The 24,400-nt window shown below is 46.1% G+C and overlaps 1 protein-coding gene across 1 annotated transcript in view; it reads right to left on the bottom strand.

Annotated features, from left to right (window-relative positions):
* The window catches only part of RNLS (renalase, FAD dependent amine oxidase), a 245,466-nt gene that overhangs the window by 94,645 nt on the left and 126,421 nt on the right, over positions 1 to 24,400 (bottom strand). The gene's annotated exons all lie outside the window — the stretch shown is intronic.

Here is a 24,400-nt window from a genome sequence, read left to right as displayed (position 1 = left end):
TTGGGCTAGTTCCTTGCATGAGACAAACTGCCAGCTACTGGAGACCTTTCCGTCTTGCCCCCAGTGCATACCTTCAGGGGTCAATTGCTTTTTTGAACTCCTGGACTTGACCTCTTTACCAGGTTGGATAATGGCTCTGGACAAAGACTGCTCCCCTAGACTGTTCTGTCCCTCTAGTCCGCTAATTACTGTGAGTTTCCGGCTGGTCTCTTTATTTCCCATCCTTTCATCTCGATTACCCATCCTCGCAGAAGTGGAGGCAGCTCATGGCTGTCTGCAGGCCTTTCATTTGCTCATCTGCCTTACTCAGGTCACGTCTATAGGAGGAAAACAAAATGGAGAGCTGAGGAGTTCACCTGCAATCCCTGGGCTTCTGTGAGGGCTGTTCTTCACTCAGGAAGACACTCACTTCTTATCTCTACCTTTTACAACCCCCAGTTTTCTTTATAATTCAGCTAATGGGCACCTTCTACAAGAGGGCTTTCCTGACCCACCCAGCTGGAGCCTCCCCCTCCCCCCACTAATCACCTTGTTTTTGTTTTGAGGCATCTTGCATATGCTTATATACTTTGTCTTCCCTGACAGAATGGGAACTCTTTGAGGAGATGAGTTATTTCATTCTTGGTTTTATTTCTCACACCCAGTAGGCACTTGATAAATGTTTTGCTGATTCACTGACTGACCGTTAGCCAGAGGATTTAATTACGGTGAAGTCAGCCACAGATGCACTTGGATGGTCTATGATTTAGGTTTAACATCTCTCTGCTCCTATTGTCTTTACTTTCATCAGTCACTGTGTATTTTTTCGCCCGAATATCTAGAGAGTTGGGAGTCACTAGACATGATGAGAACCAAATATCAAATGGCTTCTATTTTAACAGAGGAAGTGACTGAGTAAGGAGGTGGGTGCCATGTCTGAATCATCTGTGTACAAGTCAGCAAACTGTTCCTTTACAACAAAGATCAATACAAAAAGACACAGAGCTCAGGACAGGTAACTTGAACTACTGACACTGAAAAGTGGGAAATGAATACAAGAACAGACATTGAGACAGATTGTCACCGTTTCCTAAAACAAACATAAAATCAATCATCATGCAATGAGCCTAGAAACCTGCTTAGCCAGAAAACAAAACAAAACAAAAAAATGATCTCTTTGTCAAGGGGAGAGATATGTCACACAAGGGTAACAGAGATTTAGAATATAACTTTATTTATAAAACCATATAAAGGATAATGATGGAAGATTACACGCACTATCACCTCATAAAACAGTGAGACACACTGGAAGCCAAAATGAGTTTGCAAAAAGCTTGGGGAGAGACTCAATGAAGTAAAACTGTCCCAAAGGTATTTGGAACTGGAAGCACAATCGATAGAAAACAAAGTGGAAAAGATAATGAGGGATTTTATAATGAACTCTTTACCTGCCCCAATTACAAGGTGTCCACACATCTGGACTCCAGTGTTACAGTGCCTGCTGCACTACAGAGGAAACAGAAAATGGCAAAGCCAGTTGGACAAGATGAAATGTACATGGAAGAGGTCCATGTTGGAAGCAACACAGCATAAGAATGTTGAGATCATGTTACAAAGTATCTGAAAGAGGAGGACACCAACGGCTTAGAAACAATCTCAGACAGTGCTACCAATAAAGTTGACTCATAAAGTAGAAATTTCTATAGCCCCATATGCCTACTTTGCCAGTTCTGCAAAAAATTTATGAGAATAATTTATACATCCATTGAGAGCACCCTTGACAAGGAGGCAATTAGGCCAAACGATTTTAATGATACAATTAGCTTAAAAAATAGACAAAATATAAAAAAAAATCATCTGTGTTTTGTTGATTACAAAATTGCCCTTGATTTTGTGTAGAAACTAGTACTTTAAAAGCTCTCCTCCATTGAGATGTCTCCTAGGAATATATCAAAATTATATAATGTTCTTTAAATGATGTTACAGATATAATTTAATTTGATGGCCTTCTTCTTCTTAATATCATAATCATAAAACAATAAGGTACACGTTCACCCCCATCGTGGAATATGTTTGGCAAAGAATCCAAATGGGAGAGGACATCCCCGTAGGTCTGTGATTCTTGACTTCATGGATCCCTTCTCAGAATGAGATTTTAAAATGCCTAAAATTAAGTACACAGGATTACACTGAAATACAGTCATCAGAATATGAAAACAAAAAGCAAGTGCACAGCCTAGGCTGAGAACCCTTCCATAGTGATGAGTCCTCCATGCATGCTCCTGTTTTCAGGTGCCATTGTACTGACTGTATCAAGCCCTAGAACACCAAAGAGTCTCTTAAAGAAGATTCAAAATTATTCAAGAGTTTGGCTTAACTATCAATTTAGATGAAATTCAATTATGATTATTAGTACTACCTAGCATTTATATAGAGCTTTAAGGTTTACAAAGAACTTTATAAATATTACCTCATTTGAGCCTCACCACAATCCTTTGAGGCAGATGCTATTATTATCCCCATTTTACAGATGAGGAAACTGAGACAGAAAGAGATGAAGTGACTTGCATAGGATCACATAGCTAAAAAATGTTGGGGGCAAGATTTGAACTCAGGTTTTATGGACTCCAGGTCTAACACTCTATCCACTGCACCACCTGACTGCCTCCAATCTATTCCATTCTACAAGCACTTATTAAGAACTCACTATCTTTCTCCCTAAGCCTTCCCTGCCTCTTGTCTACCCTATCACTGTAGAGGACATCACCACCCTCCCAGACCCTCAGGCTCACAACCTAGGGGTCACCCTGAACTCCTTATTGCCTCTCACCCTGCCCCTCATATCCAATATGGTGCAAAGGCCTGTCAATTTCACCTCTGCACCATCTCTTCAAGACATCGCCTTCTCTCCTCTGACACTGCCCTTACCCTACCTCACCCCTGGACCACTGAAGTAGGTGCTGGGGTTGGGGGGTTGTGGGAAGGGAGGGTTCTACCTGCATCAAGTTTCCACTACAAATTCATTCTCCATTCAGCCACCAAAGTGATTTTCTTAAAGATGTCCATGTCACTTAAAGATGCCATCTTAAAGATGGCCATGTCACTCCCTACTCAATAAACATCAGTGGCTCCCTATTACCTTCAGGAGCAAATACAAAATGCTCTGTTTGCCACTCGAAGCCCTTCCTAACCTATCCTTTCCAGTCTTCTTACACTTCATTCTCTAACACATACTCTTCAGTCCAGGGACGCCAACCTCCTGGCTGTTGCATGAACAAGACGCGTCATTTCTTGGCTCTGGTAATACTCTCTGGCTGTGCCCCCATGCCTGGTACACTCTCCCTCCTTGCTCCCACTACTGACCTCCCTAGCTTTGTTTAAATCCAAACTAAAATCCTTCCCCCTGCAGGAAGCCCTCCTAATTCCGGTGCCGTCCCTCTTTTAATTATTTCCTATTTATCCTGTATATAACTCACTTTGTATATATTGGATTGCATGTTGTCTTCCCCATTAAACTGTAAGCTCCCGAAGGGCAAGGACTGTCTTTTGCCTTTTTTTTTTGTATCTCCAGAACTTAGCACAGTGCCTGGCATATAACAGGTGCTCAGTAGATGTTTACTGATTGATTACTCTGCACCGAGTGAGGTGTTGGATACATAAAGATGACAGAAATGAAACCGGCCTCTCCTCACTCCCTTCCTTTTCCCCTTTACCCCTCTGCCCTGGAGTTGAAAACCAAAATCACCCCTAGCTTTCAGTCCTATGACTCTAGAAGCATCTAGACAACCTGTGCTAAACTGATGGATTAAAACAGATCAGGTGTGTATGTGGGAGATGTTTTCATAATAATGAGGACTGAATCTTGATCCTTCGCCTTCAGAACCACACAAGTTCTGGAGATTCTATTGGAAGCTCCAAGGAGGCGCTGTGTAACCTGAAATTACTTCATATTTGTAAGAGATTTTCTTCTGTGGAAGCAATTTTTCAAATTTATAAATTATTTTCATGTTTCCTTTGAGGCTGCAAAAAATTACTTTGAAAAAATAAGCTGTCCAGGATGCTTTGAGTTCTACATCTAATATTCCAAGTCTCTTGCCCAGGCAGTATTATTGTCTACAGACGGCTGCATTTGACCCAATGGCAAAGTAAGGCACATGCCCAAAGGCAAAATGGAGGAAGGAGGCTTAGCTTATGGCCTAGACCAATGGCTGGTCCATCAGAACATGCTCTTGGATGGATGATGTCCCGGAAAATGAGCTGGGCACAGAACCGACCAAGAGGAACAGGACGGCCTTTGGAAAACTGAGCAGGGATTTTAGTGATGCCATGCTTCTCCTCATAACCAAGGTTCAGATTTTAAATAGAAACATCCTGCTGATGCTAGATGTGTACAAGTCATGGAAAGAGGGTCATTCAAAGGGCGATGGTGAAGTATGTGGTGGGCATGATTGGTCTGAAATTCAACCCTTGATCCAGAGCTGGACCAAGGAAGTGGTGGAATGTACTGTGAGAGGTATAGGCCCCCAAATGAAGTAATTTGTGAGATGAGAGTGAAGGAAAAGTGGTGGCCAATCCAAGTCATCCAATGGTATGTTGTGAAGAACAGAGAGTGGTCTCTGTTGTGTGGGGTGCTCCTCTGGCGGAAGAATTACAGGAAGAGGCGGACAAGAGTAATGTAAAATGGGGGGGGTACAACTAACAGCAGTCTGTACCACCAGAGGGACTGCTCACAGTCATCGGATCATCGATTCGGCCGTGGTAAAGGGAGCCAGGCAGTTCTCTCATCTCTGCTTCCCTCTGGCTCTGTCTCCTTCGTGTTTTCCGGTCTTTAAAGAGTGACCTTGAGTTTCTAGCTCTCTTTTCTCTTATTTCTGGAGGAGTGGGACAGTGCCAATGACGTTATGTAAAGTTCCCAACTCAAGATCTCAGAGAGAGGAGGGCGACTGAGTGTGGGGTTGTTGTTGATTTAAACAGATCTTTTCTGTCCCTTAATTTGCCATTATTTTTTCCTGGTCATAGAAATGCCGCAAAACGAAGACTAGCCCCATACTGACCCTTGTTCCAAATTGCGCTGGCCAAGGAATGGTGGATGAAGAACACCCCATTAGACAGAATCCACAGTAGTTATCTCATTCCCTTTCTGAGAATGGTCAAGATCCCAACCCCCAGCCCGAGGAGCCGGGAACAGGCTGCTCTGCTCCAGTCACAGGTGCCTTTCCATGCCTTAGACATGAGTTTCTGAGAAGTCTGTTTCCAAGGACTGGGAGGAAGCCAGTTCATTTTGAATCTCTCTCTAGGGGTTTTGGTCACTCTGGTACAGAGTCAGCTGGATTCTCAGTGACACTAGTGGCTGGTAACCTCGTCACATATGTGTCTGGACTCCCCACCATCTTTCTAGGGCTGGGAGTAACTGCAGGGGGCTCCCTGGGTTCCTTCCTGCCTGGATTCATATTTCTGACTTCAGGGTAGATAGTGCCTGCCTTACACAGGAAGTAAGGTCAAGTATCCTGTGTACACACACACACACACACACACCACACACACACACACACCATACACACACACACGTTGTCTTCCCTGATGGATTATAATTTCCCTGAGAGCAGATCATTTTATTTTTAAACCCCCAGTGCCTGGCATGCAATAGGCACTTAATAAATGCTTGCTGATTGGTGGACCATCTCCCTACAATCTCCTCATCTCCTTTTCTTTTTGTCTCTCTATTCCCAGAGCCTCAGACAGGTCCTGGTACACAAAGATCCTTAAATGCTTGTTTAATTGGGCTGGTCTCACAGCACAGCGTTAGTGTTTAATGGCCCAAATATCTGCTCCAAGCCTCTTTGTGAAGGCTCTTTTCCCTAAGCCTCAGAACAGATGGTAAATGCTGGTTGAATTGATGTTAAGTTGTAACCAGGGCTCCAGGCACTGGATTCTGGATGAAGAGATATGTGGGCAAAGTAATAATCTGAGCCCATATTGCATCAGAGTCTCTGTAATGCTCTTAGAGACTGACAAAGCTTGTCCATAAAATGTGAAAGCCCATCACAGGGGGAGGAAGGGGAGATTCCAGACACTGGAAAAAATACACACATACATACATACGTGTATGCACACATGCATCATTCACAATACGTATGTATATATGGGTACACACATACACTCGAAGAGAGAGGACTTCTCGATGAGGGAAAAGGATGGAAGAGAACTTCCTAGAAGCAAGTCAGTCACTCAACCCCAAGCCACAGAAAATGTGACCATTTGGCAGAGTGGAGAGAGGGCTGGATGGCAAATTAGGAGAGTCAGGTTCAAATCTGACTGCCACTCGCTAGTTGTGAACCACAGGCTGGCAAAGACTGTTCACACCTCCTGAAGCAGGCCAGTGAAGCATCGTGTATGGACCGGGGAGGTGACCAGACCTGGAGAGTTGTGTTCAGACTTGGGTGCCATCTTTTAGGAAGGGAATTAATACATTTGAGAGAGTCTAGGACAGGCAGCCAGGACGGTGAAGGGTTTCACATCTGTGGCATATGAGGATAGGTCAAGGAGCATGAAGATGTTTAGCCAAAAGAAGAGAAAACTTGGGGGGATGGCTGGGGGTGGAGACAACTGTCTTCCAGGACTGAAAGGACATTAGGAAGGAGACCCCTGAGGGCAGAACCAGGAGCAGTGAGGGATATTGCAACGAGGCCAGTTGAGGCTTCAGGGTAGGAAGAGCTTCCCAAGGCAAAGGGCCCACCTTGGGAGGTGGGGCTCCCCCTCCCTGTGGCTCTTTGAATAAAGGCAGGATGACTCCCAGGCCTAAGCTGGGCCATTCAGGGCTTGTGACACTTTTCTGTACACACTGACAAGGCAAGAACCTGCTACACAATTGTTCATTTTACAGTGAAATATATTTTGTAAATTTTCGATTTTTTAAAAATCTGAATTTAAGAAATGCCTCCCCCCAAAAGAAGACAGAACCTTTGCACAGATAAGTCAGACTCCAAAAAGAGACTATGTAAAAATTTGAATCTCTGTTACTTACAATTTGCTTTAAAAAAAAGGATACGGTGACATGATATTTTCAAAGCTGTCTTGCCTGACTGTGTTTCCTTCTGAACTACCTTCTGTTCTTTTCTGAGCACTTAAAAATCCTTCAATGAGTCTCTTTGCTTTTTGGGGGGTCCAATGGGGTTCTCCTACCTTGTGGTTAGCTCTCCTCTCCCCCCAACACCATACAAAATGGAAAACATGATCCTTCTAACAAGTAAATGTAGGCTGGCAAAACCAATCCATACACTGACCACGTCCAAAAAAGATATATCTAATTCTGCACCTTGAGTCTACCCTCCCTCTGTCAGATGGTGAGTAGCATGACTTCCTACAATGAAGTATTTCAAACAAAACACAAAATAACCAAAGCTTGGGCTGGATGACATTTAAGATCCATTCTCAGTTTATACCAAATGTCAACGACTAGAAGTCTTGGCATTTTGAGAAATGAAGGGTTGGTGTGGACCAATGTTCCACCCAGACATTAGCCAGGAGCGGGGAGGTCATTCACACAGTCAATGGACCAATTCTAACACAAGATGGCAGTGCACTGACGAGCAGAAGATCAGATGACACTGGACAAAGGAACAGTGGGGGTAGGGGGAGGAGCCCAACATCTATGATGTTAATGCTGTGGCTGCTAGATGTTCTGCTCGATCAGCGCCCCCCCCTCCCCAAGGACTACCTAGGTGCAGAATGGTCTTTCTAGGAAGCAAATTTCTCAGAGTGAAGACAGGTAATGGCAATTTACATGAAGGAGCAGCAGCTGCCCTAGAGTCTGAGGGTCTCTGCCTCCTGCTCTCTACGTGGCCCATGAGTTGCCTTGCACTGGGCTTTGGGGGAGGGACCCCACAGCCTCAGTCATGAACACCACGTTCCTGAAAGGTTTGCAAAGGAAGAAAGAAACTAATACTTCTAATACTTCGCCCCCTTCTTTGCCTCCCCCACCCCACCCTGTCATCAGAACAGATGGCTGAGAAGCTTTAGTTGGTTTGTGTTGGTTTGAAATATTTCATTGTAAAATCAACAATTCCACAACAGATTTTTTGACTTGTGAGCATATACAGGAAAGTGCCATGGGTTCTTAACCCATGCCCTACCTCCACCAAAGGAGTCCTCATGAAATAAGAGACTTATTAACCCCAATATGCCAATGTCCAAGTCACCAGCGGGTCAGAGGATTCCAGAACTGGGAGGATCTCACAGGTCAAAGCTCTTATTGTATGTACGAAGAAACTGAGGAATGAGGCCCATGCCACTGGGAGGTCAGGGAATTCCAGAACAGGGAAGGATCTGAGAGGTCACCTAGTCCAAATGCTTCATTTTACACGTGAGGAAACTGAGGCACAGAGAGGGAATATGATCTGCCCAGGTCATAGAGCTGGCCAATGTCAGGGCTGGGACTGGAAGCCGAGTTTTTAGACTCCAGACCACGTTTCTTGGGATTGTGACCTGTGGTGTCACACCTGCTCTGTCTGACCTACACAAGCCAACTAACCTGGCCAGCAGATGCTTCAGTGATGGAGCATCCCTCCTATGTAATGGAGTCCTGACTGAGATTATTAGATAATATTAGTTAATTAGATAATAAATTTTTATTTAGGACATACTATTGGGAGGCACAATGCTGAGCAGTAGGGTCACAATGTCGTAGAGAAAACATTCTCTGGCTCCCAACAACTTGGATGCTACCAGTCAGTCAGTCCATGTGCATTTATTATGTGCTTCCTGTGTACCAGGCCCTCTGCTCTAGATTGCTTTTGTAGGCTGCAAAGGGCTTTACACACATTATTTTATTTGAGAGGCAGAAGGAACAGTATCCTGAAGGGAGCCCTAGGGCTGCAGCCAGAAGACCTCGGTGGACACTGCAGCCTCTTTTTACCCTGCTCTGATCTTCGCGGTCCCACTCACTCCAGTAGCTCATTAATAATTTTTCATCTCTCTTCAAGCCTCCCATGGCTTCCTCTTCCTCATCTCCCATCCCTCAGGCGCCTTCTGCTCCCTTACACACCCTCTGCCCTGTCTCACATGAGGAGGCAGCCCTGCTCCTTGCCAAAACTATCCCCTCAACATCCACAGGCAGCCCATTCCATGCCACTTTCTCCAGAAATCTCTCTCCTCTATCATCCCACTGTCATTAATCTTCCATCTCTCCCTGTCCACTTGCTCCTTCCCTACTGCCAACAACAGGTCTTCTTCCTCCATCCCTTAAAGCCCCTCACTTGATCCTCTTACCCTTCTAGCTATTGTCCTCTCAGCCTCCATTCTGCCTCCTTTTCATGGCTGGACTCTGAGAAGGCCATCTCTAATTGGTGCCTCCTCTCTTCTCTTCTCCTCTCCTAATTTCAGTCCTCTGAAGTCAGAAGCAGTCTGGCTTCTGACCTCATCACTCCACTGAAACCGCTCTCTCCAAAGTTGCCAACGATCTCTTAACTGTCAAACCCATGGGCTTTTCTTAATCCTTGTCCTTCTTGACCTCTCTGCAGCCTTTGACACCGTCCATCACCCTCCTCTCCTTGACATACTCTTTTCTCTGTGTTTTCATGCTGTTGTGCTCTCCTGCTACTTCTCTGACCCGTCTTTCCCAGTCCCCTTTGCCATATCTTCAGCAAGGTCATATGCACTAACCATGGTTGTCCTCAAAGGTGCCGTCCTGGTCCCTTTTCTCTTCTGCCTCCATACTGTTTCACTTGACAACCTCATCGGTGGGCTCATTTCTCTCAATGATTGTTTCTATGCAGATGATCCTCAGACCCACTTACTGATCCAGCCCTAACCTCTCTTTGACCCTCCACTCTCACATCTTCAGCTTCCCATCTCAAACTGGACACCCGGGAAACATCTTAAACTCTATAGGTCCCAAACTGAACTCATTACCTTTACCCCAAAACTCTCTCTTGGGGAAGCCAAGGTGCTACATCTAGACTACTCTCTGGGTCAGAGGGTAAAGAGCTGGCAGGGACCCCCAAGGTCTTGGAGGTCAGCTCATTCTTTGGTGGGGGTGGCACAAGTCGTGTTACATAGGCAAACATTGCTAAAGCAGCAAAGGGGAGGGAGGAGCCATTGGCAGGCTGATAAGACGAGGGAGAATTTCATGAAGGAAAGGCAGGACTGAGATGAATGGTGAAGGATGGTGGACAAGGAGGGCAGAGGCTCTAGTGAGACCAAAGGCATGTAAGTCATAGGATAGAGCTGGACCTTAGCGGCCAACGTCCTCCTTCTACAGATGGGTGTACTAAGGACCAGAGAGGGGAGTGACTTGCCTAAGTTCTCATAGGGAATGAGGAGCGGGCCCAGGTCCTCTGACTCCAGAGCTGGCACTTACCACTGTACCACACTGCAGGCTAATCAGTTGGCCCCAGGACAGATGGACAAAGGACTGTTGGAGGCTGGGTCAAGCCCTCCTGCTCCCAGGCAGCCCAAGGCTGGCGGACATCAAGCTCAGGAGTTTGGAGCTGCCAATCAGGCTAAGTCAAGCACCCAAAACGGGACCTCCTGGGAGTGCAGGTCCAGCAGGCTGCCTGCCTACAGAGGGGAGGACTGGCATAGGCCAGAAACAGAGCAGGTCAAAGCTTCCAGTCAGCAGTGGGATTAGGCCTGGGAGGGTCTGCAGGACTTTCAATTAGGCCAACATAAGGAGGACTAATCTTGAAAAAGTGAAAAGGAGGGAAAGAGACGGGAGGGAAGGAGAGGAGATGGAAGGGAAAGGAAGGAGAGGGGAGGGAAGAGAAAGAGAGGAAAAGGAAGGGAGGGAGGGAGGAAAGATAAAGCAAGGGAATTGAAAGGAAAGCAAAGAAAGGAAAAGGAGGGGACAGAAAGGGAAGAAAGGGAGAGAAAGACCCAGAGACCCTTCCCCCCCTCTCCTAAGCCAGTTCCCCTGAGGCTCCTGTCCAGGGGGCACTGTGGCCCAGCTGTGGTCCAGGGAGCAGCTGCATCTTCTATAATTTAAATTCTGAGAGCCGATACCAAGGAGGGCACAGGTCGCCTGACCCCTGCCCCTGGTGCTAGGTTAAGATTGCTTCCCTTCCCTTTCACCAGGCTATAAAATGAATGAGGTGGAATGAACCAACTGAAGTGAACCTTTATGATCCTTAATCTGTCAAACATGAGGGATGCTGGGTAAGTTTTATGGCTCTCAAACCAAAAGCAATTATAATTAGTCAACTGCCGAAGAGAGATTGGGGAGCCAGCGGCAGATCCTCCTAGGCTTATGGGCCCTAGGGTGCAGTACTGGAAGGCACCTGAGAAACCACAGAGTCTCACCTCCTCATTTTACAGATGAGGAAACTGAGGCCCAGAGGGCAGGTGATGTGTCCAGGGTCCCTAAGCTGGTTAGTGTCTTCCTGACTCCAAGTCCAGTGCTCTGACCACTTTGCTTCCTCCAGGGGCCTAGGCCAGGAGGTTCCCTGAAACAGGCAAGGTCCTGCCACTTACTTCTCACCGTAGGAAAGTGGAAGTGGAGTACATGGAGTGATAGTCATTGCAGGGATCTTGGAAGTAGTGACTGAAGATAAAGAAAGGACAGATGTGAAAAGGAGAGAAGAGATGCGAGCAGCTGCAGGTGCGGCCCAGCCCTTGGGGCTGTGGGACTCTCAGGGAGAGGGATCATCTGTAAAAATTAACACAGCAGCTACAGCTTTAAATGGGAGATCCTTGTCCACTGTGCTCTGAGTAGACATGTTCCTTGAGGAGTTGAATTGTTTCCATCTTGACATTTTTATTTTAAAATAAACCAGAAAAATAAAAACCAGCTCCCAGAAGGTTGGCTCACAGGTGCCTTCGTGGAGAGGCAAAGAATGGAAATGATGTAGCTGTTTCTACTCTGTCCAAAGGCAACAAGAAATCAGACAGTCAACAAGCATTGATTAAGCCCTAATGACAGCTGGCACTGTGCTAAGGACTGGGCATACAAAGAGGCAAAAACAGCCCCTGCCCTCAGGGAGTTTATGTCTTAATAGGAGGGCCAAGGTACAAACGATGCATCTGGAGGGTAAAAGGAGGGAGTCTCAGAGGGTGGGGCACCAGGATAACAGGTCATTAAACATTGCTTTGCTCCTGAGGAGCATTTGCAGAGCAGATAATCATGGAAATAATTTCAGCTTATATGTAAAAATGTATTGCAGAGGATAAAGAGGTTGAGAAATTTTTAGTTAACTAACATATATATTAATATTTATAACTCCAGTAAAAGATGTCCATTAGGGAGGTTGGCAAAAAAAATATGATTCAGGAGTAAGAAACGAGATCGAGGGTTTGTAGACTATGCTGAAGTCCCCTATTTATTTCTCACACGTACTTTTTTTGAGAAGAGAGTTGGGAGGTGGTGACTACGAGGAACTCAAAATGAAATATTCAAAAAATTAAATTGATTATATTTTAAGACAGGAAATGACAAGCTATTGACATGAGTGTTATTCCCTAATAAGCCATCTGTGTAGAGAGACCACGAACCTGTTAGAGCAAAGATCAAAATCAATACTGAATTAAAGGAATGAAAATGAGAACGGCCAGCGTGCAATGGAGCCAACTGATCTGTTTAAACAAACTGATTATGGAAAAAAAGGATAAAAGAACAGACATTGATCCGTCATTTCCAAAGGAAATTTAACCAATGTTGATCCATCTCCACAATGAGGATGCCAAAAAGCACAGAAACCACCTTTGCCTAAGTTAAGAACCTGATCCCTTGCTAAGCAGAGATTTTGGGCAGCCAAGGACAACAGCTGCCGGGAATGAAAACTGCTTGTAAATTCCTATGCAAGAGGATGTTAGGAGATTATGACTAGGCTCATTTCATAAAACAGCCAGAAATTATGGAAGGGGAAGTAAGTTTATGGAAAGCTTCATGGGAGACCCAACTAAGGAGAGTCATCCCAAAGATGTTAAAGGATGGAAGGACAACGATGAACAGATTAGAAAAGAAAAAGATCTGGGAAGACTTCTTGATTAACTCATTTTTCTGTCAACCATAGTGCAGCCACCATATTAAGATCCTAATGTTTCAGTCCCCCCTTGGCCACATGAGGAAAGAGAAAACACACAAAAAAATTCAATTAAACCCAAGAGGAATTTGTTAAGTGCTTACTCTATAGGAAGGACTCTACTCCTAACCTCTGGGAGTGGGAGCATATGTTTCACAGGAGAGAGGTCGGTAAATACAGAAACATAAAGAAAGAAAACAGGGAGAGGTTAGAGGGAGGGGAGCAGGGCAGTCATGTCGTAGAGGGTGGCTTTTGACCTGAGACTGACAAGTGTAAAAAGCACACACTTGCTCCATGCTTACTATTCACTGACTCGGTAAAGCAAACAGCCACTGGAAAGGCTCCCAAAAGTAGTCTTCTCTGGACATTCCAAAATGTCCTAGACAGTGAGAGGGAACAGAGCACAGAGGGCGGGGCCTGGAATCAGGAAGACCTGAGATAAAATCCTGCTCCAGATATTTATTAGCTGATTGACCCTGGGCAAGTCACTTTACCTCTGTCTGCTACAGTTTCCTCATCTGTAAAATGGGAATAATAACAGCAACCTTTGTTGTGGGAATAAATAATACACACAAAACACTTTGCAAACCTTAAAGTGCTACATAAATGCTAGCTTTTATTCATATTAAAATTATACATGATTCCATGAAAAATGTAACAACAGAGATATATAACTTTGCTCAATGACCCTTTGATTATTAGTTTCAAAGGGTGAAGAAAACAGGGAAATGCATCCTAACCGAAGGTGTCTGCCATCATTAAGTACTCTGGCCAGTGATAAGTCCTACTATGGGAAGAGGAATTCCCAGTACAATGTCAGGTCTTCCATATGCTTTTGTCTCTCTATGTATGCAGAATTTCTCAAACCAGATCCAAAAACAATTAAAAGTAATTTGGCCTAACTATGCACACGGGACAAACTGAGTGGATGAGAAATGCCTATAGGTCAGAAGGTAGAGCCTGATGCTCCCTTATAGACCTCAGAGCCGCTCTGAACTGGAGCAGACAACCTAACAACCCTACCCAGACCCACCTCTTCAAAGGAAACATAATTTTGCTAGTATCCTACAAAAACCCCACAGTGTGGAACAGTGCATAGAGATATCTGGAGACAGAAAGATCTGGCTACATATCTCCCCACAGGCACTCAATAACTGTGTGACTCTGGTAAGTCATGTAATGCCTTGAGTCTCAATTTCCTCATCTGTAAAACCAAATAACAGCACCAGCTACTTAGAGTTGTTGTGAGGGTCAAATGAGATGACCCACGTCAAGCTTTGTAAATACACAAGTGTTGGCTACATTATTACTTTTTGTTGTCTCGGTCTCATCTTATTTGATGGAATTCATATAGAAATCATCCTAGGACAAGTCATTGTCCCATTGCAGACCACAATATAGGCAGATAAAACAACTGCAGATAAAAAAGGTGGTGAATAAAAGTATGGGGATGTCAGCCCACCCTTTGTAGGTCCACTAGGAGCATCCTCAGTACAGCTCCCATAATAGGAAGCAAGTCAAGACTGGTACATACTCATCCTGTTCCCATGTGACTTTGATTTCCTCTGCTAGGTCTCATCTCAGTATCTGGAAAGAGCTTAGACCCACACACCTTCAAGATTATGAGTATTTGGTACAGTGCCATCCCAAGGTGTATTGGTAAATGTTTAATAACAAGCTCTGCAAAAATATAAAATGCACGCACAAAACACTTTTACATTTATTCTGCATTGCTAGCATTTCCTCACGCTAAGTCCAGACAGTTAACAAAGCCAAAATCAAGCTCTGACTTGCAGTGTTTGCCGATTTCAGAGGTGTCAATGATCACCCAGAAGATCCAGCGAGTGGCGCTCTTGAGCAGGCGTGAGCTGCTCCAGCACCCCCTGCATCCGTGACACCTGCCATTCCTAAGTCTTTACTGATCAACGTTATGTTCTGGTGAGTGTGAGACCAGGCCGCAGTCCGGACAGCCCGCTTTCAGTATTTTTTATTGTTTGAGTTCTCTGAGGTATTACAAAGTCCATATTTGTAGCATGTGCATTTGTTGTTTGTTATATTTCTGTTTACAACATCCAGTTCTAGGCATTCAGCAGGGGGCAGGATTACACAGCCTCAAGTGAAGTGTTGCACAGTCTCCATCATTTCCTCATTTAATCTACGGTGATGCCTAAGTCTGGGGTTCTTAAATTTTCCGCAATTTCAGTTGGTGATTTTCCTAAGCAATCCACAAGATTTGGCCATTTTCTCTCACCACTTCTTTGTAAAGGTACTGTTGGCTGAGTTCACGTGGATGTTGTCCATGGTTCCATTACGGGATCATGCTCACAGGCTCTCTTCATACCCCACTTTCCTTTCTGTGGGCAAATCCAAAAGGATGGGTCTGTTATCGAACAGTGAAGTGATGTTTGCTCATTCCCCAAGTGTTCTTGTGGGCTTCTGTCTTGTTTGTCACGTGCTCTTAAAAAGTCTAGAATCCTTTTCCTCCTTTTTGGAGAGAATGTGTTAAATCTTTCTCCAGCTTCCTTAGCGCTTTGTTCTTATTTGGTCTGTCTTTGTTGGGACACTTCACAAATCTGTTCAGGTCCATTTTGCAGATCTCTTGGTGTCATCTGATTGTTTGAAATGTGCTCTTCCCCATTATCTTTGATTTCAGGATTTCAGTAAGTTTAACATATTCATCCATCGCTTTCTCCTTGATAGGGTGATGGTGGATGTGTCTTGTCTAGAGGAGACAAAGGTATATAACGCCTTTGTAAATGCTGGTTTCATATGTTGCTCTATTTTAGTTCAAAAGCTTTCAGTCTCTATTTTTCCTTAGTGGACATTAAGAGACATTTTATCTTTATGGAATGCAAATGACATTTTGATATCATTAGAGAAAGATTTCATGACATGCAGAGCTATTTAAAGTGTTGGGGTTTTTTTTTAGAGTCATACAGCTTACCATCATATATATATATATATATATATATATATAACATGATTAATATCTTCCTTTCACTTCCTCCTTAGTGTGGAAGTCATATTTACTTCTATTTAGGAGAGATAACAATGGAAAAGATATGTTGTTTTTATGATTTCTAGGATCCAAGATAAATACAGTTTTTATTTCCCTTTGGTCAAATCAGTAGCAGTTAAGTAGCCATTTCTTAGAAAGTCAAAAGCTAAGAATGGGTGGGCAAAACAATTTCCAGGCTGTTCTCCATTGACTGCAGTTGCTGTGCTACTAACCGTGCTACTCCCCAGCATCCCACATGGAATCTAGACTTTACATCGGGGAGGGGAACCTGTGGCCTCAATGCCATATGTGGCCCTCTAGGTCCTCAAGTGTGGCCCTGCTTTGATATTAATGTATAAGCTCAGGTCTTTTCAAGGGCTCTCTTCTCACATATTTGCCCTCTAACCTTTAAACAAGTTTCTTCCCTCCAGAATCCTGAAATGGCAATAGGGGCAGGGAGGAGTCCATTTCTAAATCTTTTACAAGGAACTCAGCTTGTTAAATGTTAAGCTTCCCTATCATTTCATGCCCAATCATAAACTTGGGGTACAGATCCCATCTCTACTTCCATGTATTATTTATTCCAGATTGAGGTTTGTAATTTCAAGAACCAAAATGTTGATAGAAATTTGCATATTATTGAAACGGCATGATTTATTGATGAGACACACTATTAAATAATAGAGGTGATGCTTGCAGCAGTTAAAAAGCCAATGTATAATTTAAAGCGCCAAACAGCCTTATGAACAAGGATGGAAATTACATATTAGTTGTTCCCTAAGAAACCTGACATGGAGAAGTGAAAAGGTTACCTCGGCGGCATGTGTAGGGTACTTGAGACAGATGGCGAAAAACTAACGGGCAATCAGTGCCTTTTGTGGGTGGCCGACGGAGGTGCCAATCAAACTGCTTGGAAAGAGAGAAGGCACCTGGTATTTAGTCCTCCTTTCTTCCCCCAGCCATGGTCATTCATATGTTCTGAAGGAGAGAAGGGAGCGTAGCAGAGAGTCCTGTTTTTAAAAATTAAATCCGTCCCGATGCCAGCGTCCATCAGAGAAAAAAAGCCAAGAGGGATGACTGTCACTGATGCATTCATTGTCATTCAATAAACATTTATTAGAAACCTATTATATACAAAACATTGTTTTCGAGGCTACCGGAGATACAAAGTTTTAGTAAGGCAGGGTCTCTGCTTCCTGGAGCTAATAGTCTGGGAATGAGTGGGACACGGCACAAACCCAAGTAACTATAATGCACAGTATTGTAGGACTGTATGCTGAATGTACCAGGGAGGGACCCGGCAGAAACTATGCAAGGGCTACAGGAGAAGGTGCTAGTGGATTAAGGGGAACACGAAGCAGAGTTAGGGTGGACGGAGCCTTTCGTTTTGACACACACTTTCTACCGGCCTCAACCTGAGCTGGCAGGTGATTTCCGAGCAATAGCTCCCGGCTTCCCGCACCCGGGAGGGAGGCGTGCTCAGCATTATGTAAGATGATCCCCTGAATACATTTCCAGTAAAGGTCTGCGAGGACGTGTGCGCTAAGTGCTGGAGGTAGGTCAGTTAGAATGAGTCTGCACAGCTGTGACTCTGCCTATACGGGCTAGGACAGAAAAGCCCTCCCTAAGCCTGGGTGAGGTTTCTGAACTCAACATTTACTAAGCACCTACGAAGTACTTTCCTTTGGCTCTGCAGTCAGATAGTGCGGTCAAGTCCCAGAGGGGAGATTTCCTACCTACGCGGCCTCGAATCGCTGAAGTGACCTAGGCCTGGGCCCTGCGGGAGTGGGCGCTACATCTTCTGGCCCTTCTGGCTGTACATCTAGCATCCCATATATCCACCTGCGCCATCCCCGAGGATTCTAAGACAAAAATGGAAGAGCCCTGACCTCGAAGTGGGAGGTCTGACAGGCACAATGATAGCTTAGCTTCAAGTACGTAAAAAGCAGATGCGAGGTGACTCCAGAGGAGACAGACCTGCTACCTCTGAGGGATCGAGGGCAGGCTTCCTGGAGGCGGCAGCAGCCCAGCTGGGCGGAGGAGACTGGCCCTGGCCATGAGCTCGCCCCTTGCCCGCACGGGGCCGGCGGCCTCAGAGCCGGGTGGAGATCTTCGGTGTTGAAAGGCTGAGCCGCTTTTCTAGGGGCAAAGATTCAGCCCCAGGGGGAAAGGACGGCGATCTTCCCGAAGCTCATCTGCTCCATGAATGACAAGCTAATACAGCACAAGAATCAGGGACCGCTGGTGATTCATCAGAGATACTCTCAGGCCCTTGTTTTACGGAGTTAAAAAGAGAAACACTAACAGCTGATGTTTCTCCGGCACATTACAGTCATTATCTCCTGTGAGCCTCAACGTGCAACCAAGACTCCAACCCCTCCATGAGCTCCGTCACACCCAGAAGTGAGGGGGGGCAGGGCGGGCACAGGGGGTTGCGGAATGCTCTGTAGTGGCCCCTTTAAGCCGGAGACCACTCTCCTGACGAGTCCAGCTGTGGAGAGGGGGGAGAAGGATGCTGCCATACTCGGGTCCTCGCTATACTTTCTCAGTAAATATGCCTTGGTAAAAGCTACTTGCTTTAATTGGTTAATTATATTGAGGCTCACACTGGAAGGGGGTTTGTGAAGAACTCCTCCGGGTTACGCCTCGAACCCCGAGGGGAGCAGAGTAGATACACGCGAGCTAAGGAGAACAGTAATTCCTTCAAAGGACTGTTGTGAAGCACATGTGGACTGGTGCCATAGAAGTGCTTATGGTGCTATAGAAAGGTCAGTTCTTACTGTTTTACAGATGAGGAAACCGGGGTACAGAGAGGTTCAGTGACTTCCCCTACATCACAGAGCTAAGCTGAATCTATGGATTGGCATTTCATCTGTCTGGCTCTTGCCACAACTGTGTGGCAAGATCCTTGATGAACCCTAATCAAAAAATAACTGACAAATACTAGGAAATTTTTTTTTGCCTGAATGCCAACATTTTGCCTGCTGGCTTTGAAATCCAAAGATTTCTGTTCAATCCTGCTATTAGAGACTGTTACCTGTGACCTTGGGCAAGTCACAACCTGCCTGGGTTCTAATTTTCTCCCCTGTATGAGGAGGGGGTTAGACCCCCGTGGCCTGGAGAGCCCTTCCAAATTTGGCTCTATGAGGTGAGACTGCCACAGCTGACTGAGCTCACCTACCTCAGTGCCCCGCCCCCCTTCTGCTCAGTGTAGCTTCTGGATGAAGTGACCACAGGTAGCTGCTGAACTTCTCACTCAGCTGAGCACAAGGGGAATGTTCCAGAGATAAGAAATGGTGTGATTTTGGAGACTTCCCACTTAGGACACACACCTCTTGGCCATAAATCAAGCCCCTTACCAGCTGTTCTGAGAAGTCACCCCCCCCCCAAGCCAGAGGTGCCTCCATTTTTGTTGGAGAAATACCCAAGAGTAAGTGCAATGAGGTGAGACGTTCTGCGCCAAGAAAAACAGGTAGGGTTGGGCTGGGTTTCATGCCATGCAGAAGCTGAGATGCATTTTTCTGCCTGGAGAGCAAGAGCCTGGGGACTTAATTTGGGGGCTGTGTGGTCATTCTGTGCTTCAGGAGACCCTCTAAAATCTGCCCCCTAGGACAAAGTCCCACTGGCCTTGCTGTAATTGCAGCCTGGGCGGGTCAGACAGGTGCTGTTGGAGTATCCCAGGCCCTGGGGTGGCTGCCTTAGGATTATCCTTTTAGGTCAGGGTCAGAAAGACCCACAGTGGGCAATAGTTGCCTAAAGTACACTTGAATGATCTCAATATACACGAGTAGTTCACTTATAGTTCTTTACAGTGCCCATTCATTTACCCCCTTAAGGTTCCATGGGTGCCAGGTGACATGCAACCTTATGAGTGCCTCTTGGCTTCAGGGGCAGAAGCCACTGCAGGAATGAGATAGGGAGAGAACTGTAGGAGAAAAACAAAGATTCATTGCTTCAGAGCTCTGACTTCTTCCTGGTCCATAATAATAACAACAATAACTAGCATTCGTATAGTGCTTGAAGCTATACATTCAATATTCACAGCAACTCTTTGAGGTAGGTCCAATTATTCCCATTTTACAGATGAGAAAACTGAGGTAAACAGAGGTTATAGATTAGCCCAGGGTCACATACCTAGTGTGTATTTGGGGGAGGATTTGAACTGAGCTGTTCTTGACTCCAAGTGTGGTCTTCTATCCACAGTACTGTGCTGCCCACTATGGAGTTAAGTTTTAAAATTTGAAATGGCTAACAAAATCACCTTCTCTCAGACAGCTCTCTGCTTCCTGGCCCCAGGGCAGATTCAGTGAATCAGGAGTGGTTTTACTTATGATGTGTTTCTGCTCTTTCTGGGCACCAACACAGAAGAAATCCCAGCTTTCTCTTCATGTGACTGAAAAGCCATTGAGGGTCGCAGGAGCCGTCAAAGGTTAAGCGGAACCAAAACTGTTAGGACGTCTCTCCCGGTCCAGGCTTCACATCTTAATTTGGCTTCCCAGCTGCTGCATTTGCCCAATGATGTCATTTCACTGCCTTAAATGTTCGGCCCTTTCCCTATTCTGTGTTCATTAGCAATTATCACACGGAAGTAGTGGTTGTAATGCAGATTCAATCCTGAGATTCCTAGAGAAAACCCAAAGGGAAGCCTGGAATTGGAGAGTCGGAAGAGACCTTGGGAGCCTCTGGTCTCCCTGCCTCATGTTTAGGCTGTAATTAGGCTGAGTGACTTGCTCAATGTCACAGAGCTAATTAGAAACAGACCCTGGGCTACACTCTGGGTGCCTGACCTGGAGGCATCTAATATTCATCATCATCTATGGACACCTTCTTACCTCTCCTTATTTGGCCTGGGGATGGCGTGGAAGTGGGGGAGAGGCAGCATAATAATGCACCACCAATGTGGGCCAGCAATGGAGGCAGAGGACCCAGGTTCAAACGTCACCTCTGCCATGTCTCATTGGTGGTACCTTGGCCAGCTACTTCATCTTTCTAGGCATCAGCTCTCATCTGTCAAAAGAAGGGGTGAAGTGGACTTCTTCTAAAGTCCCTTGCCATTCTAAATATATGATCCTCTAATTCTCCCACCTCCATCCCCCAGCATTGTTCCTGATGAAAGAACAGATCTGGGAAGCAGTGGGAGGGGAGAGCAGGTATCCAGGGACCACATGAATAGACTCAGGAGAAGGGAAGGACCTTCTTGATTCAAAACTGGCCCATCTGTTATGAGGATAGCCCACGGCCACCACAGACGGCACATGATTTTACATACAGAACGGATACGCTGTCCCTGGGGAATAGGCTTTCCTGGCAGTGACTCATGGGAAAGCAACTGGCGTTGACTCTATTACATGTGGCCAAGCAGACCACAGGCAGGGGGATGGCTCAGTGGGACATGGCACCCACCCCTTCTTTCCTCACGAGGCTGGGAATCTAGCCAGTGCCTGGGCTAGCAGGCCAAAGGTGGCTCAGCTGTGACTCTTGCCTTTTGTTCTGGCTCCTGGCCAAGGTGGGCTCCATCTTGTTTTCTCCATCTTCACCAGGTCATTAACCCTAGGAAACCATTTTCTTTGGCTCCTTGCCTGCCAGGACCCTAGCCTGGCCGCATCTTGACTTCTGTTTTCCCTTTCCTTCCCACCTCTTCTCTGCATCCATGTTTGCGCACATGAGCTCACGCCAAGCAAGCCCAATGGGCCGCAGAAAAGGAAATGCTGTTGTCTGCAGGAATGTTGGCGGGTTTGGACCCATGTTCCTAGAAACACGCACTCTCAAGCGGGAGGTATTTCTAACAAAGCACCTTTAAAAAGGACTATTTTTAACAAAAGATAAGTCTTCAAACTCTTAAGTTCTACCCTCTGTCCTCTGCTGCCTCTTATGGACCAGGAGATTAGAATTCCTGGCTGAGAAGTGAATCCACTCCTGGGCCCAGCTTCTTCTCACTACATTAACTGGAGACTTCAAGAAAGAAGAAGGTCTCTGTCTGTCAGGGGTGGGGGCCAGGGGGAGCGACGTCTAGCAGTCCACTGAAGCCGGCTTGGACTGCCCGACCCACAGGCCTGCAGGACCACCAGATCAGCTTCCAGGATGCTTGCTCGGGCCTCTCCACAGGCCACTGGGATCCTACAAACTGGAAGCTGGAAACACGGTGTCTTGTGCGGCTCCAAAATCTGGCCCCAGCTTTTTTTAGGGCCTTTCTGCACGACCCAAATGGCTCTTTGCTTTCTCAGTCTTGCTGGGTCACACTTACTTCTTAGCTCTACAGGGTGGGTTTCTGCCCAACAGTACAGGAAGACCGAACACAAAACAAACAAACTCCTAGAACAAATTCCACCTTTTCCAAACAAAAATGCTCAGCTTGGGCCATGATCTTTAAGTCTCTGGTGAATGTGCAAGGGGTTCTCAGCCCTCCTCCTCGACCCAGGAAATTGGGCCATGGAATTTCTGTGGCATTTCTATGGATCTGGGCTGATGAGGGGCCCCTTGAGGGACAATCCTGCTTTGTGGGAGGAACCCCACAATTAGCCGCAGCCTCCGAGGCAGACAGATTGAATGGCAGTGTCTGCAAAGAGCTGGGGGATTTACGGAGTGAGGAAGAGGCAGTCAGGCAGCTGCAGATCAGCAGCCGAAGCAGCCACGATCCTCTGGGAAGGAGAACACCGGTAGGGGTGGAGACCGTGGCGAAGGGAACAGTGTGACCCGCGGGGCAGGAGGGTGTGGCTTCTCAGCCACTGGTGCCCACTGAGGATGCTTGTCGAGGGCCAGAAGGATCTCTGCCTCTCCGATGACAGGGCGGGCATCTACACTGTTGCTGCTGTGGGGCCCTCTCAGTGTGGGAGCTCCCTTCACTGATGCAGACTGGCCTTAGAGAATCTTAGAGGATGGGCTGGAGCTAGAGAAGAGATAAGTTACTGCAAGGTGACCTAAGACTTTACCTTGACCCACATTAGATTTTATGCTGAGAGGCAGCCTGGGAGTCAGGAAAGACCTGGGTTCAAATCCTGCCTCTGACCCTTACAAGCAGCTCTGTCAGACTGTACATCACAGATCAGCTTCTGATTGACTTCTGCCCAGGGTGTTTTCACCCCCGATGAAACCCAGCCTCACTCCAGAATGTCTCATGATGTCTAGCCCAGCCTGCTGAGGTCACCATGGATCCTGATGGTCCTCCAGCGCATCGGCTATGCTTCTCAGCTTTGGCTCCTCAGCACAATTGCTGAGTCATCACAGACAACCCCGTGAAACAGCCCATGAGGACGCCAAGACCCCTAAGGCGTTCCACACGAGATGCCTTGCCAAGCCAAGGATGAACCTTTCCAGATGACTCTTGGTTCTGGTCACTCAGTGAGTTTCAAAGATGCACGATACATCGTCAACTGACTCACACTTTCCCATCTTTCTCCACAAGAATAAGAGAAATCAATCAATAAGCATCTGTGAAGCCCTTCCTGTGTTCTAGAAGCTATGCTAGATGTCGAGGTGGGTCCGTCAGTCCGTCCACAAGCATTTCCTCAGCACTTTCTGTGTTCAGTGAAAGGCATAAGACACAAAGAGGCCACATGATTTCCCCTGCTCTCAAGGAATTCCTAATGGGGGAGGGGGCAATGTGCAAAAAACCTTTACAAATGTGATCTATCCCCATCTATGTTGATGCATCATCTTGACTGACAAGGTGTAAAGGAGAAAAAGAGATGTGAGGCTTCAGTCTGCAGTGGAGGCGCCATGTTTTCTATGCTCAATGACTACACGGGCATTTTGGTGGAGCAGTGACAACTGGGGAATCAGGTAAGGCCTCATTCGGATGGAAAGTTGAACCAATCAAAAGTGGAGGTGAGGAGAGAGGCAAAGGGGCCAGCCAATTAACTGGCTGCAGATGGAGATGTCTATCTCCAAAGGCTATGGAGGGTGGGACTGAAATGTCTTATAAGCCAGCTTGGCTGGAGGATGGACTGAGGGGAAGAGGTGTGTAATTATTCTGGAAGAAAGGGAGGGTGGGGCTAGATTGTAATGTGCTTGAAATACCAAAATGAGGTGTCTGCTTTTGATCCTAGGGACAATGGGGAGCCACTGAAGCTGTGTGAGCAGAGGGAGGGAAGGAGCATTTATACAGCAGCTGCTATGTGCCGGGTGCTGTGCTAAGCACTTTCCAAATTAGATCCTCAAAACATCCCTGAGAGGTAGGTGGTATTATGGTCTCCATTTTACAGTTGAGGAAATCGAGGCAACAGAGGTTAAGTAACTTGCCAAGGTCACAGCTGGTGAGTGTCTGAGGCCAGACTGGAACTCAGGTCTTCCTGACTCCAAACCCAGCATTATCCACTGAGCCACTGAGCTCCCCTAGTCCTGTGCTTTAGGACTAAATATTTTGCAGTTGTGTGAAAGACACAGTAATTGGGAGGCTAATGCAGTTGTCCAG

Source organism: Phascolarctos cinereus, unplaced genomic scaffold, assembly GCF_003287225.1.
Source record: "Phascolarctos cinereus isolate Bilbo 61053 unplaced genomic scaffold, phaCin_HiC Scaffold_3;HRSCAF=262, whole genome shotgun sequence".
Taxonomy (NCBI): Eukaryota; Metazoa; Chordata; class Mammalia; order Diprotodontia; family Phascolarctidae; genus Phascolarctos; species Phascolarctos cinereus.
The sequence above is the reverse complement of the archived record's forward strand: the minus strand, read 5'-3'. Positions and strand labels throughout refer to the sequence as shown.